The sequence below is a fragment of the Cupressus sempervirens genome, unplaced genomic scaffold, assembly GCF_028749045.1.
Source record: "Cupressus sempervirens isolate cs-2001-9-10 unplaced genomic scaffold, ASM2874904v1 CseChr00s100001_01, whole genome shotgun sequence".
Lineage (NCBI taxonomy): Eukaryota > Viridiplantae > Streptophyta > Pinopsida > Cupressales > Cupressaceae > Cupressus > Cupressus sempervirens.
Window position 1 is genome coordinate 6,327,501 of NW_028322205.1, and position 16,872 is coordinate 6,344,372.

At 33.1% G+C, this 16,872-nt stretch overlaps 1 pseudogene across 1 annotated transcript; it reads right to left on the minus strand.

Annotated features, from left to right (window-relative positions):
- Nucleotides 1–14,929: 14,929 nt before the first annotated feature.
- LOC149527888 (cytochrome P450 76T24-like) lies at nt 14,930–16,645 on the minus strand (annotated as a pseudogene). The gene is made up of 2 exons (XR_016359618.1): nt 15,734–16,645; nt 14,930–15,658 (listed from the first exon to the last, which is right to left on the minus strand). The product of XR_016359618.1 is annotated as a cytochrome P450 76T24-like (transcript).
- Between the last annotated feature and the right edge of the window lie 227 nt (nt 16,646–16,872).

The window sequence follows — 16,872 nt, forward strand, 5'->3', positions numbered from 1 at the left end:
AAGTCATTAAACCATGGATGCCAGTAATTGAAAATTGATTGTACAATTTGTTGAAAGGGATAGGTTCTTTTTCTTTTCAATTTAGTTCTTGCAAGCATATAATATCTGAAGATATTATATGATAGTCACTTGTTAGAACATGTATATGTGGATGGTATGCACGAGTGTTTAGTGTGCACAACGTTAAGTGTGATGATGATATTAAACATACTTTGTTGCAATCAAGCTTCCATGATGAAGTTGTCTGTAGGCATTCCATTTCTAGAATAATGTTCTTCTTGACTTTAAAATTATTTTGCGTAAGAGGGTTGACCAAGTATAGGTTCTCAATTGTTCGTGTTTGCAAGAGGGCTGTATATGCTAGATCATGTTGTTTTACTCCTGTTGGATCAAAATCCAATGCTTCCATTGTAAGCCCTTGGAATCGATGAATGGTACGAGCACATGCGAGTTGTATGGGGAATTGTTTTTGTATAGTTATTTTTTTGTTTGATGTAATTCTTAGTATTGGTCTTGCAATTCGTAATATGGGTACCCATTCATGATCAATTTCATTGGTGTATAATGATGTATACTTTGTGCGTTGTTGTTGCCCTATCTTTGCATCATTAAATTTGATCCAAATGATGTTGTTGTTGTCCTTTTTCATATATGATTTGAAGATACCATCTAAGGCATTGACAATAACATCTTCGATATTATAGTTACCTGAATATATTTCTACTAAGACACCTGAATTGATGTGTATTTCACTTGGGAGTGATGTTTTATGGGTATAAAGGTGTATGGCATGAGGTTGTTCTTCAAATTCATCAATAGCTTTTAATGTGATTTTAGGACCAGACACATTTGACATCATTTTACTGTTATGTGCATCTACATCTGCTCTATGAAAGAAAAGAAATGGAAGTGTAGGATTAGTGCGTATAACTTTTAGACAACGATCATTGAGGTATTCTATGTCTTCTATTGTTTGAGTACCTATACGTATTCTATTCAAAATACCAATGAATGGTGGGTCTTTTTGTCTCATTGTTGTTGTCAATGAGTAGCACTTTATATTGTCCTTCCAAAAATTGTAAGGCATTAGTTCTTTAGTGTTTGGTTTGTTTGCAAAATTATTGGAATCTAGAACAGGCAATGCTTGGTATAGATCACCATAGAAGATTGTGTCCAAACCTCTGAAATAGGATGCTGGTTTTTACATGATATCACGTAGGCATAAGTCAATATATCTTAGGAAACTAGACCCCAGTAAGGATATCTCATCAATGAGTAGGACTCGAAGATGAGAATAATGTTTGCACATTTTGTCAAGTGTCTCGGTACTTAATGGTATGATTCTGATTTGTTGAATGGAATATGCAATGCCAAATGTAATGTAGTGTCACCAATATTATGTGCTACCTTCCCTGTGTATGCAACTATCATTCCCTTTGGTTTTTTAGGGTCATCATTGATGTCATTACTATATAGATGAATAAGTGCATGATAAATAACCTTTGCTATAAATGTTTTTCCTATACCAGCTCCACCTGTTAGGAATAGGTGAATTGGGGTTGCTATATTTTGGTCTTTTCTTAATAGAATATCTTTCACTATCATTTGTTGTTCATTGTTAAGTGCCCTACGTAATTTGAAGTAGTCATTGTTATCTATTATTTGAGGGTGTTTGCCTATTTCAAAACCGTTATGTAATTGATCACATATTTTTTTGGTTGGCAGTACTGGAATGTCTTTTAGAATATCGTATTCTTCATTCATTGAATTGATTTTGTTTTCTTCGTTACATAGTTCATTACTCGAGTGTCTACCTTGTAGCTCATTTTCCTCTTTGTCAATGTTTCCCCATTTGGAATTAATAGTGTAGCAAAATTTGGCACGATTTTTTTCAACTGTTTCCTTGTGATGGTCATATACAAGCTACCAAGTATCAAAGTTATTTAGGAGTGTTTCCACAGTTATAAAAAATGGGACATATAGGAGAACTTTTTCTCTATAATAGTTAGTGGGATCGATATGCTTATTGTAATTTATGGAATGTATTATGTTTGGTTTAATTTTCTTCTTTATTATGTGTTTGGATTTTTGATATTGGGAAACATATTCAGCAAAGCATATATGGTTTAGACTTTTAGAACATTGAACATAATATTCTATAGATAATTTTGCCATCACATTTTCGGAATCATCTAGCTCATTGTTCAATTATTTCACAGATTTTAGCACAAATATTCGCTCATCATCAGTTCTTTTGTCAATAAATGTACACTTTCGTGAACTTTGATTAAGTGGCATTGAGAGGACTAGATGAGCTACTTGTTGTGCTGACATTTGTTGTAAGTTTAGTAAAGCATTCCTAAGTTTTCTTATCATGTCAACTGCATCTATATTATTTTTTTGGTGGTCATTTCTTATTTTTTGAAATGCATTTGTCATTGATTTGTCAACTTTTTCCATATATGAACTACAATACATTGTAGTAGTGTATGCATTTAGTACAAATTGTGCATCTATATTTGCTTTCCGTAATGTAGGTATTGCGCTTGCAAAACTATTATTCCAAATTTCAGAAGGCCTTCTATGAAATAGAGTAGGCTTGTCTATTGTACATTTGATTGAGTCAACATATTCTAAGTTTGTTAAATGTAGTTTTTTAATAAACATGTCATATCTTTTGCTCGTATTGACAGTGATTCTATTTTTTCCAATAAAGGTTCTAATATCATTGTTTCTAGAAACAGAGGTATTGGGAAGTTGAAATGAAAATTTCTTTTTGATGTCTTCTTACAATGTTTTGTGTGATGATGCTTGTGTAATTTTGCCAAGGATGGGTCTAAGTTGTCAACACTACAAGTTATGTAGTTGTCAATGAATTGAACTATTTTGATATTGTTCTCCCTACCATAAATTGGTGCATTTTCAACCCAAATCAAGATATGGTCATGTTCATTCCCCCTATTTTGAAATTCAGTCACTGAGAAGAAGTCATTAATTTTGCCAAAGAACAAGTGATTGGTGAATATCAATTTGAACAATTGTTGTACTTGATGTCGGTAGTATCATGCACATGTGATAGGGTATTTACATACATGGTTGTTAATGTCAGATATACTGTATGCATTTTTTTTAGTATTGTTTGTTTCGCCTTCGGCTATTTTATAGAACTTAAGTAGAGTGTCTGTTAACGGTTGCCAATTTTGCTCAACACTTGTAAAGGTGAGGAAAAAGGTAGGAGGACCTATTTGCCGAATCATAGCAAAAAATATTTTTCTTTAGTAGTTGGGAATAGTCTGGAGATATTCTAATTCTCTTGAAATCTACGTATCCAATTTCTGATTTCAAAATCTTTTCTAAGTTAGGTTTGTTCTTCACATCTTTGTCAAATAGTTTCCTTCCTTTTAGTTGACCTTTTTTGATTCTCACCCACATTGTTGACAACACTTGGTGGATCAGTATTTTAATTTTTTTGAAAAATAAGTTTGTTGTGTGTGTTGCAAATTGATGAGATGAGTTTAGAAGCTCCCATTGTGCAACTTTTTGATAACTTAACTTTTTAGAGGTATCACTAATACAGGGCTCTCCATAGAATAAGGTTGGAAAATTCATTTCCTCGGAATATTTTTCCTTGAAAATTTCTATTGGATAGAAATCTTGTGAAGGTGCTAGATCAATAATTTTATCATTCATGTTGTAGATACTTTTGGAATCTATAAATCCATGTATCAATATGTTTGTTTGATTTCTATTCTCTGTATCGCTAATTGAGTCAGTGTCACTTGAAGTACTGTCACTGATTGAGTTAGATTTTTGTTGTGGCTTATGCAATTGTAACCATGAATCATATATTGTTACATTTTCTGCTTTATACAATGATGTTTTTATCAATTCATGTAAAGCTTGCATTATGATAGTGGGTCATACCATTCCTTTTTGGAAGGCATTTTATATTCAAGACGTCTCTTTAGACAAACTGCAACAGTTGTTGTGTTCTCTATTGTTTGGGGAAGAGCTTTTTGAATAATGTTCAAATTTGTACGGACATTCATTATAGACCCAGTCAAGCCCATCTGCGGTTTTCTATGTCCTAGTTCTCATATTTGTGCGAAGGCAATTCTCAAGGATACTAGCCTTTCCTCTAATTGAGTTAGCATTGTCACATGTTGCAAAGGTTTGTTTCTATAAATTTTTTGAGGGGATGCAAATTTTGGAAGGCTAGATTGTTTTAGAGCTTTATAACATATTTTGCATATGTTGGTTGTTTCCAATGGCCATTTAGATTTAGTCAGGATTGTATATACATCTTTTATTGATCTTGTTGGATATCTCATATCTTTTTTGAATTGCAAAGTGTCACAAAGTTGATAGCAATGTTCTGGTGTATCCTGAATTGCAAGTTCATATCTTTCTACTACTGTCCTTTCTCTTTGTCTTTTTTTCCTCTTTTTCTTATCATTTTTTTGAATTTCTTCAAGTCTCTTGAGCCTTCCATTGCTTTCATCATTACTGAATCTAGTTTTTTTTGCTTGTACATTGTTTTTTTCGCAAGGTAATGCTTCTTTACATATATATTTTTTGATTAGCCTTAAACTTGTCATAGTTTGTTTTTGACAGCTTTTCAACTCATTCTTTCCTTTGTTTTGTTCAATATGTTGTGTTACTTGTTCTTTATTGTGTAGTGGATTTTGTACACCATGTTTATTGTCCCTTATTATTCCTTTTAGTCTATGTAATTTAAGAGTATGGCAATTGTGTTTTGAACTGTGCATTTTAATAAGAGGTTCAAAGTGTCTGTTTTGTGGATTTGAATCATGGAACAACAAACAATATTGTTTTCCATTCAAATGTTGATTGAAGTCAAGATAATTCTTGCCTGTAGTTAGTGAGAAAATAGAAATACGAATATTTAACCACTTTGATATCCAGTGTCTACAAAATATGTCTCCCCATAGACCCTTTTCATTGCTTATATTTGTTTCTTCAGCAAGGAGATGCATTCTCCTCAAATAAGTATTGACATCATTCACATCATGGAGTTCTTTTATAGTGAGAGGATGCAGTTTGTGACTATATGCATGAAGTGCATCTGGATCTTGTTTTTTAAGACATTCACAAAAGTAATCTATTGTCCCATTTTGCAATTCAGAAGAGGTTTTTTTGAAATCAAGTAGAAATACAAGAGAGTCGAATAAGCAGTCATCGACATTGTATTTGAACTCTTTGAATCTTGATAGTCCTTCCTTTGCAAGCTCTTCATCTATTTTGAAATGTTGATTTTTATATTGCATTTTCAGACTTATTACGTTTATTAATTTACCATACCTAGAAAAATAGCATGCCTTTCTAATTTAATGTTTATCTTGTGTTTCCCTGTAAGGCAAGCATAATTTTTTCAAAATTAGTATACATTGGTTCCAAGTTCAATGTTTTTCAGTATGAATGACTACTTCAATCTTTTTTGTAAATTAGTTGTATTCATATAATTTCATAATGGAAAACTTTGAACTAAATTAAAAATTATGTCTAGATATTATGAGAAATTGAAAACATGGAAGACTAGAAAAATAAATTGTTGCATTAAATTTAGAGAACATACATGATACCATCCATAATGATATCTTGAAGAGGCTCAATGTCTAACTACCCTCTAAGATTTGAGGAGGTGGAAGATCATAGCATCACCTAGATCGAAAGAGTGCTAAGTGTTCCATTTATTCTCATGAGAGATGGATTCATGTGAATTGCTACTCATGAAACATGGGTCAATATGCTTGACTGGGAAACTACACAGCTAAATCCTTATAGAAATATCAGTCAATCGTTGAGCATATTTAGTTTGTTGAATTTTATCTCTTCTGGCCCCGTAACAGTAGAAAGTGATAATATTCTAAGCATTATGTCTTTGAAAGATGATCAATTTGCAAAGGCCAAGAAATAGTCTTTATTTGCTAATTCGAAGAACAAAAGTCAATGTTGTAATAGGGTTGTTGATCGAACTCTTCAAGAGGAATTGGATTGTATGCTTAAGGATCTACACATCATCAATACACAAAGAGTAGAAAAGGAGTATTTCAATGGCAAAGGGTTGCGTTACGAGTTAATATCATTGGTAATGGAGTTAAATATGTCATTTTTTCTCGAATATGGAGATATAGGTGCAAAGTTATTTTTAATCATTGTAATAACACTCATTATGAAGTTGCATTCAAATATTTTTTATTCTTGAACTTGACTCACTTTTTGACTATACATTGAGACTAAGATGAATTAAAAGAATGATGTTTAGCTTCAATGAATCAAGGTACAAGTATTAAAAGAATGATGTTTATTTTTCAAAGCAATGATTGAAAGTACTATGAAGTTAGAGAAATTAGATGTGTAGATCATACTTTTACCATATATATGTCAACCCTATATTTAAAAACTTAGCAATTACATTCATAATGAAGCTCATTATTGATTTTTTATTATATACATTCTATTTTCCTTATAAACATTTTGAAAGTTGCATCTTTTTAAACTATATTAAGTACATAGTTAGTTCTCAAAGAGGAAACAATTTACCAACACTCAGTATTGATTTTTGTTGTTTGTTACAAACATTACATATATTTTTCACATACATAAAGAGTTGCATAGAAAATTATTACATTCAAAGCCAACAATGAAATGAAAGTAGGTGTTTCATTGATGGTTAGAACATGAACCAAGAGTGAGCATAATTCAACTACAAATATTAATTCAGAAAGTTCCATCGTCTTGTGAAAATTCACCACAGGAAGTTGCAATGAACTTAGTTGGCTATTGATGTAAAACTAAAATTTAAAGGGAATAGATCTCTCCTCCAAATCTGTCAACCCTGACACAAGAATAGATTCAACCCTGACACATGAATAGATTCAGTTCAACTTGGCATTGAAATGTAGATTATGGGTGAATGTGAAAACAAATATCCAATTTATCTCATATATTTAGTTCTACATTTTTCCCTAGTAATTCTTCATCTCAATCAATAAAGGAAGCATTTCTAAAACCTATATAAATAAAACTATCTATTCACGTAAGTTGGAAGAATTAAATGTGAATTCATCTATAGAAGTATGTAAGAGTATGCATGGAAAATATTATATCTCTAGAAAGAAGGGAAGTTTGAATGCTTTTGCTTCAATTCTAAACAACACACTTTTGCAGGTATCTTGTATCAGAAAATTGGAAGCCAAAGTCTAGTTGAGCTTCCATTTGCTAATAGTTCATTTTCATATCTTGCCTACCTAGCCTATCCTTGGCCAGCTTATGATCATTATTGAGTGCGTGATTACATATTTTTCTCTATTATGGAATCGTAGCTTCCAGACCTGAAGGCTGAAGCAGATTTATTTGGAAGCTGATTCAGATCTAGATGCCCTGTGGATGCTCACAAGAAGTGAATGGAGGGCACTTGGATGCTCTTTGGATATGCTCATAGGAAGTGCATCTATGACACCTAGATGCTCTCTTCCTATGAGCATGCACTAGGCATCTGCAAGCCTCCATGAGAATATGTGTACCCAAAGATCAATTTTGACATTTTTTTAGGAAAAACTTGTTAAGAGCACTTTATAACATACACTTTATATCATATATTTATCATTTCTTGATTTAACATTGAATCATGAACTAAATATTGATTTTGTAATTATAATGATTTTCTTTTGCATTAGAATCATGAACATAAATGCATATGAAATGACTTATTTAATATTTATCAAACATCTTGGTCAATGGTGGAGTATCATACTATTGAATGATTTAATTTTGTGTATTTCTTGGATATCTTTGCATATACATATAAACACATCTAAATACATCCTAAATTCTCCCAAAAAATTGCACATCCATGCACCCAATTTAGACATCCACATTTGCACCTGAATCAGCAACTTAGATATTTTGAGGCTCACTTCCACTATGCAGCCAACTTGGATATTTTGAGGCATCTAAATTTATTGGTTGAAACAAGGAAATTCTATACGGTTTGAAGATGCATAAAAATTGCACTATCATTTTCCAGACCATTAAGAAGACTATACACACTATCTTCACAACCTCTTCAAAGAAAAAACCATACCCAAAACACATAGTTGCATTTGCATGAAAAGTCCAACAGATGTCAATACTAAGAAACCAATTGTCAAATAGTGATAGTGGTTGGAGTCCTAAAATTAATATGAAGAAGAGAATTTTTATCGTTGTTCAATATTACATGTTCTATTATTTTGGGTTAATATTGTATTGCAAGTTGAATCGTGACTATGATAACATTCTTGTTCACTATAACAACCAACTAATTCCATTACATATTTCTCAAAATGTTCATTAGAGAACATAATGAAGAATTACTAAAGCAAATATACCATGCAATTAAAATAGAAGCATAATTCTTAAGTTCTTTTATAGATATTTGTGAATTTTAATAGACTAATATGAATATTCCTAATTATCTGTCAATGAGTCCAATATTTTTAATTATATTTGAAAGTATGTGTGAGGTAAAATTATAAAATTATAGAAATAATTTATAATTTAACATTAAACTTTTTCTTATATTTCTTTTAATAATGTATAGATATTTTTATTTTATTTTCAGTTGATATTTGATATTTATTTTAGTTCATTGATTGACGATAGTAGAAACAATTTGTTCATTTCAATCTTCTATACTAATCACTTGATTATAAGTTTGAAAAATAAATTTAATTTATATATTTCAAGTTAATTTCGAAATAAGTTAAATATTTATAGTTTTAGAGTGGTTACTTATGTTTACACTAATTGTAAAAAATTATTTTATTTTCATGCATACAAATACAAACACAAATTTTAAATAAACAATATTTAAATTTAAATTAATAATAATGTTTTGAATTTCAAATTAATTGTTAAATGCAAACAGACACTTTTTGATGCCTCTATAGACATTTCCATTGCATCTAGGTCATGCTCACAAATGTAAGCATTGGACCTTCTCAAGAGGTCACTCATCTAGGACAACCAAGACTTAGTTGTGTGGTTTATAAGTCAAACTCATTGACCCTTAGCACTCATTGTGCACATAGGTGATTCTAGTCTATAGTTGTACCATTGGCCCTTCCTAGAAGCTCGCATCACTAACCTAGTACTATACAGTAAGGTTGTTATTGCATTGACAAAACCATCAACTAGTATTGTGCCTTATAAAATATGGGTCAATAAGTTCAAGTCAAAAACTCAAATAAGTTTGAGTCAAAAACCACAATTAATAGTAATATTATAATATCTTATTACTATTATAAAACTTAGATTATGGACATTGTTAGTTTTTTAGAGTTTTGTACTTGTTATGAAAATATAGTTATGTGAATGTGAAATGTCAAAGAGTTTAATGGAATGTAAATCTAAGTAAATGAGAAAATATTGTAGAGATTAATTTAATCGATTTGTAGTAGTAGGCAATTGAGATACATACCTTTTTTAGTTGTTCTTAGTTTGGTTGTTCACAAACATGTTAGCTCTTGAAGCATGTAATTGAAATAATTATGTTCAAAAGGAAAATGTAAATGTGCAAAAACATAAAGAGGATTACAAGTGAAACATTGGTTTTTTTTGAAGATATAGTAACTTCAACTTCATTAGTATATTTTGAGGAAAAAAGCTCATATTGTGTTTGAAAATAATGGCATCGAAACATACCAGATTGTTGCAGTTGATGTTGTTAGAAATATTGAAAATTCAAAGTGCTCCTAATAGACTCCAACAATCCCTGAAAATGGAAACGCAGAAAATGATTAGCTATGTAAAATTTATACAATATCAATATATGAATTATTTAATACATTTGCAATATAGAAAAAACCATGTGTTTAAATTTATGTATGTTAATTTCTATTGCGACTTAGTATAATCATGAATGAAGACAGTTTGAAGTAGGAAAATACAAACTTCAAATATTGGGATTCTTAGAAAAAGATACAATGCATACTTTAAATATCATTACATATGTTTACATATTTTTTTTTTTCCAGTATTCAATTGAAAAAAGGATAGGGTTCTCTGTGAAGTGTTTGTCAATGACAAGTAACTTTTTCGTCTAACTAAAAGGTCAAACCCCCTATCTGGTATGTGTCAATGAGATGAAGTAAAGGCTAAATTATCAGCTAACAACATGAGGAGACATGTGCAGTTGTAGGAATATCAATGCATTGCATACATTTGCAATCTTCAATGCATCTTGCTCAAAAAATAGGAAACTACGTACTTGCAATGCATGATCTACAACAGACTTCCACTTAGTTTTGGTAGCAATTTTGAAGGAATTATAGACACAAGTTGTAGAAGCACAAGAGCTTAAACTTTCGAGAGAGAACAAGCCACCTATGGGTGGTAAGGAATTTTGAAACAATGTCTGAATAATATATTCTTCCATATTCATTTCGCAAGAAATCTTCACCAAGAGTAATACACAATGATTTCTCAACATTTGGGCAATCTATAACAAATACATTTTCCAAATATTATGATTCAATTGCACTAGTTAGCAAACAGTCCCAATCAGCACCTGGACTTGGAATATATACACGATCACACATTGTGAGTTGTCGAAATCTGCCATAGTTGAGTTGAAAATTAGATATGGAATTAAACATATTGAATCAACCTAAGATAGTTACATATTTTCAAATTGATATTGTTGTTACTGTTCCCCATTCAAATGTTATATTATATTAGCATATGTACAATATTGACATATGATAATAATCATAAAGGCATTCTAGCATCAGTAACACAAAATTTACTAATAGGAATAATCGTATGCGATATTGAAACATTGAGAACAATTCAAGCATCTTTTAGAACACCTAGTGCATAGCAAAATGCATTACTAAAAAAGAATGACTAAAGGAACCAAACTTTATTGATATGTGAACATCTTTGAGAAGATGCTATTGAAGAATAAACTTAGTGCAAACACACAAAGTAAAACAACAGAATAACAACCCCACTAATAAAGATCAATGGATTTTTTGAGCTTCTATGAATGAAAAACTAATGGATTAGACCAGCGTTACCTATAAATAAGAGATAACTACAACGACATGGAAATCAATTTTAGGACCAATAAAGAACTATCTTAATTTAAGGAGCATGGTTTTCTATGTTTTTTGTTGTCTTGAGTATTCCATTTGATGAAGCAATATTATATTTCAAAATGATCACACCAAACTATACTCAGTAACAGCGAGCACAAATTTCAGCTATGATGTTAGTGGACTAATTTTTGAATTATGTTATAGATTTAACCATAATACCATATCAAGAGACTTGTGCATGGCAAGCTTTGCATCCCCCTAAAAAAATCAGACAATTTAAGGCCAAATTGGTCTGAAAAACATGCCAAAAGCTAATTTAGATGACTGTTAACAATTTCTGGTTCTAAGATAAATTCATCAAAACTAGTTTGGTTGTCTTCTACTCTCTAATGGTTTCTGCATATCTGTTTTGTAGATTTAGACTAGATTCTCCAAAAACTAGTTCACATTACAGCTACCCAATTGGGGCTTATTAAGATATAAACATGTTGTGTACAGTAGAAGTTTGTGTACAGTAGAAGTTTAATTTGAATCACTACAAATTGTTTGATGACAGTTTTCTTGGGTAGATATGCCTCGAAACAGTCTTGCCAAATCAAGAAAACAATACTCTCTAGAAAATCTATAAGAATGGTATAAATTTGCATAGAGAAAAAGATGTAATTCAATTCAAGTCTGATTTGAAAAGCAGTAGGAAAAAATGATACAAATCTCTGCACAAAGTAGAATAGAGAATAAAATTTAAATTTGGATTTGTGTATGATAAGATTTAGCTTCTCCATAGCCAATTTTGGCTCCTTTGTACTGAGTGTGATAGCGAAGATAAGAAAGAAGAGTAGTTTTTTGGTTGATTTGAGATAAATCAACTTCAGTCCTTTGGCCATTCAACCAAAAATAAGCACATCAATCTCAAGTAAAACCAACATCAAACGCGAACTCATATTTGAATGTTATCAATGAAGATGTATATCACTTGAAATGGCATTTGGCAAAGGACACAAGACATGAAACCGTTACTTCCCCTGAAATGTCCTTGGTAACTAAATTTGAAAAGAAATACTAGTTTCTCTCTAATAAAGTAATGACACAAAGAATTTCTATACTTGCAAAGATTGACTTTATAATTAAATGGAAGTGGCTGAAATGGGTTTTCAAAACTTATTGACTAGGAATAATTGCATACCCAGAAATACATCTATCTTCAGAATGTTTTCTTCAATACCTTAGCAATCACAAAGAGGCTATCTAATATGATATGCTTACCCACATGAGCTGTGCATAGCATGGGCATTTATTATAGGTCATCCCTGAACCTCTATGTTTTGGACAATAGTTGTGAAAGTTTCGACGTTTCATTGGTCACGATTCATCGTATTTTTGCAGTTTATAGAAAGCCAAAGGCATGTGCGATTCAAACAAGTGCAGGTGAGGTGCTAGATGCTCAAAATGCTGGTCACGATGCATGTACTTGATGAAGATGTGAAGGCCATGCAGAACAGGGTTCGTTGGAGCGTGAGGACGAAGTGGATATGGTTAGATGCTTGCAGAGAAAAGAATAACAATAGCCAAATGAATCCCTCATCAATCCATCCAATGCAAAATAGACTCCAACAATTCCAAAAAGCTAGATTTTTCCATTCTTTGCTTGAACTCAAAGTTGAAACAGAAATTTCTAATTTCTTAACTAGCCTCAAAATGATCTTGATTCTAGATTAGCCTCGAAAAATTACATATTCGTGAACATTTTCCACAATCCTACTTTTTTAATCACTAGATACAAAGGATCTTGGGACGTAGGTAAGGAAGGGCATAGAATGTAGGCAAGCTTTAAATTGGCATGTAGTTCCAAATAAAAAGCATGATGACATACATAACAACAATTGTCCTAAAAATTGCAGCAAATATCAAAAAATCTATTTTACTTACAGCTTAACTTACGACCACTGTAAAGAATAATGCTACAAATTCTTAGAAGCAAAACAAAGCATGATACAAGGAAGAAACAACCAACAAGCTGTCAAGAGAATATGAAACATACATGACACAAGTTCAACAGAACATAGCAAAGAAATAGGACTGACTACCTCTAAATATATAAAGAAATTTATATTCTGGTTTTCATATCTTTCCATGAAATTTAATTCTAGATTGACCAAAAGCACCACAAAGAATGTGAGGGAGAAAACTTTAAATGGCTGCCAAAATTTTTCTATGGGTATGTTGAATTTCTTGCCAAATATGCTACAGGATAGCTTCTGTGCCATCTGTTTGACAAAATGTCTTATTGCCCCAAAAGCTTATGTATTCTCATGAGCTTCGCATCCGTCCCTTCACCTAAAACCTTACTAACAAACTCTAGCTCCACAACACGACCATCATGACCTTCAAAATAGTGAGATTGCGTGTTGGGTAGGGTAAAGTGATTAACATGCACAACAGTCCCATCTTCAGCCATGCATCATGGCATCCAATTCTTCAGATATGTTGGAAATCATTTACGAAAGAAATCAAGTAGAAAATATTTGATCATGGCCAAAATATAAACAGACAAATATAGTCAAAACTTGTAGCCTCAAACTCCAGTAATGGGAAAACTTGTATTCATGAAAGTCTACAAAAATATGTAGCGTTAACATAAAGTAATTTTTAAAAAATCCTCTTTCTATCAGTATATATGAAAGTTTGAGAGCACAATACACAGAATAAGAAACTCGAATTGAATGCTAAACCATAACAACACAAAAGAAAAACACTTGCAATTTCATTACAATACCTTCAAGAAAATCTCAAAAAACAAAGGACTCCTCAAGCTCCTCACAGACTTCCACAACTTTGCAGAAAGCCCTCATTCAATATTTCTAACTCAACACGCCGACAATTACAATGAGGTGACATTTGCAGTTGAAATAAGGATTTTTTTAGGAATTGCAAAGTGTACAAGAAGATTGAGAATTAATTATCTTGACTACGCTCTCTTCATTCAATATTTCTAACTCAACATGCCGACAACTACAATGAGGTGACATTTACAGTTCAAATAAGCATTTTTTTAAGGATTGCAAAATGTACAAAAAGATTGAGAATTAAATTATCTTGATTATGCCCTCTTCAAATATCAATATGCAAAAAGAAAACAGGTTTTCCACAGTGAAATATTTGAAATTCAACCTGCCCTTGTACCCGTCTATGACCAGAGATCAAATCCACTGAAACACCACTCAATCACTCACTGACAATAGCTGCTTTAAAAAGCAATAAAATTTTATTATTGTGTTCTAAATTCAACTCATTTTGACACCCACAATAAATTTGATTAGATTTATGAAAACAAGTAAGGCAAGATATTATTATCATTCAGATTTGAAAGACATCACCCCATTTTGATAGCTTTTCAAAGCCACTGTACAAATTTTGACCATAAAAGCTACAAATTTTTTTAAAAAATCTCAAACACTCTCTGTTCATGGAGAACTATAAAAGTATAGGGAAAGAAATATGTACATATACAATAAAAAAGTAAATGTTCCAACTACAAACACAAAATAACTTCAGCCACAAAATTCTATTATATCATTGGCTCCCTCAATAGGAAAGAAGGAAAAAAAGTAGCATCTCCTGGATGCTATAGTTAGCAGGAACTAATAAATACATTAAAAACTCAAAATAAAAACTCACTATTAAAATACTTCACAAGTAGTCAAGCGACTCATAAAACTATAATGAAAATGATATAAAGTAAAAAGTAAAGATGATATTTAAAAGCTAACTAATGAAATTCTGCGAATAGTCCCTTGTACATGGCAAACTCGAAAGGAAAGTGGCTATAATAGACAACTTGAGATATTTATAGACATTCATTTATTGATTTCTTATTTAATATGTGTAATAGGCATTCATATAAGTGGTATTCTAGGCTACTACTCATATGCGTGATGCGGGAGACGAGGCACGGGGATTGCATTTAACAATGCAGACTTCTTCAGAGTAATTCCAAGCTCATCACTCATATCCATCTCTTCACAGCTCATCTCATCTGGAAGCACCCAATCAAATGAATGAAGCAAAGAAGCCAAAATGAAATGAACCATACGATCTGCCAATAAAAGCCCAGCACAAATCCTTCTCCCCGCTCCGAATGGAATCAGCTCGAAGTTTTGTCCGCGGTAATCCACCTTGCAATTTTCACCCGTCAGAGATCTCTCGGGCAGAAATTTGGAAGGGCTTGTCCAAACTGAAGGGTCCCTCGCAATGGCCCACACGTTCACAAACACCTGCGTGTCTTTGGGTATCACAAATCCCTCGACCACGCATGTGCTCTGAGCCTTGTGTGGAAGCAGCAGAGGAACCGGCGTATGCAGTCGGAATGTCTCCTTCACGGCTGCACGGAGATAAGGCAGACGATCCAAATCAGATTCTTCCACTTTCCGATCGGGACCAATAACTTCATCCAGTTCCTTACGGAGACGGTTTAATTTCTCTGGATTGCGAATGAACTCTGCCATGCTCCATTCTACCGTTGAAGTTGTCGTTTCAGTACCGGCAATAAACAATTCCTGGAAAAGTTGAAGAAGAAGATTAAATAAAAGATTGTTTCTTTAGGCATTTGATAAGTTAATCTCAATACATACAGCTATCAAGGGTCGAATATCAGCGGTTATGAAATCTTGGCTTCTGGAATCTAGTAGAACATCCAGAAAATCCTTCGACGAATCGTTTCGCCCGAGGTTTTCACTTTCGAAGGCGAGTCTTTTCTGTAGGAACAAATCAACAAAATCGTACATCGCCTGCAAATGCTTGGACATCTGACTGCAAACGCCCTGCGGGTCGAGTAAGCGGAGAAAGGGGAAAAAGTCGACCAAATTGGGCTTTCCTCCGAGCCTCATCAACTCGCAGACGGAATGGTTGAATCCAGCTGAAGCCGGATTGTGGGGATCGAAGACTGTTGAGCTGAAGATCATGTTTCCCAACAAATTCAAAGACGTGCAAAACACTGTCCTCCCGATATCTATCACTTTCCCCTTGTCCTCGTAAATGAGTCTGATTGTGTGAAATACCTCGGCTCTTCTGAGGTGTTGAAGAGCTTCTTGTCTCGTGTTGCTGAAAAGCTCGACCGTTGAGATGCGTCGGAGGTTGCGCCAGTGAGCTCCGTATTCGGCCAAAATAAGTGAGGCCTTGTGGTGGGAATTAGATTTGACGCCTTCTATCACCGTCCGCCCTAGAAGATATGGTCGTGTGTTTTGAAAACCTCCTTCGCCATGGAGGTGGAGGAGATGACCACTGTTGTTTTCATGCCGAGGCGGAGAGTCATGAGTGGGCCGTATTTGAGAGAGAGCGCGTGGAGAGACTCGGGAGCCCTATTGCCCAGCTGAAAGAGGTTGCCCACAATGGGCCAAGCAGTAGGCCCAAGGGGCAGAGAATTCCTCGTTTTCATCTATATGGAGGAAAAAGAATAACAGTGAAGCAGCAGTAAGGAGCACAGAATACCAAGAAAACAGTGGAACCCCCATATTGGCTGTAGAGATACTTGTTTCCTCTGGTTCAGTTTCCAGTGTATAACTAGTGTCTACTTTATAGGCAGAGTACGTGCGGGCAGCGCAACCTTATCTTTCCATGTCTTCACACGTTTTCCTTTGGCTAGGATTTGTCGTAACACGTTATTCTTTGGCCAGAATTTTATAATTATATACATAGATTTTGGGAATCCAGTAGTTTGAATTGTTGTGGCTTTTTGTAGGAGAACATGAGAACATGACATGACTGATATTAT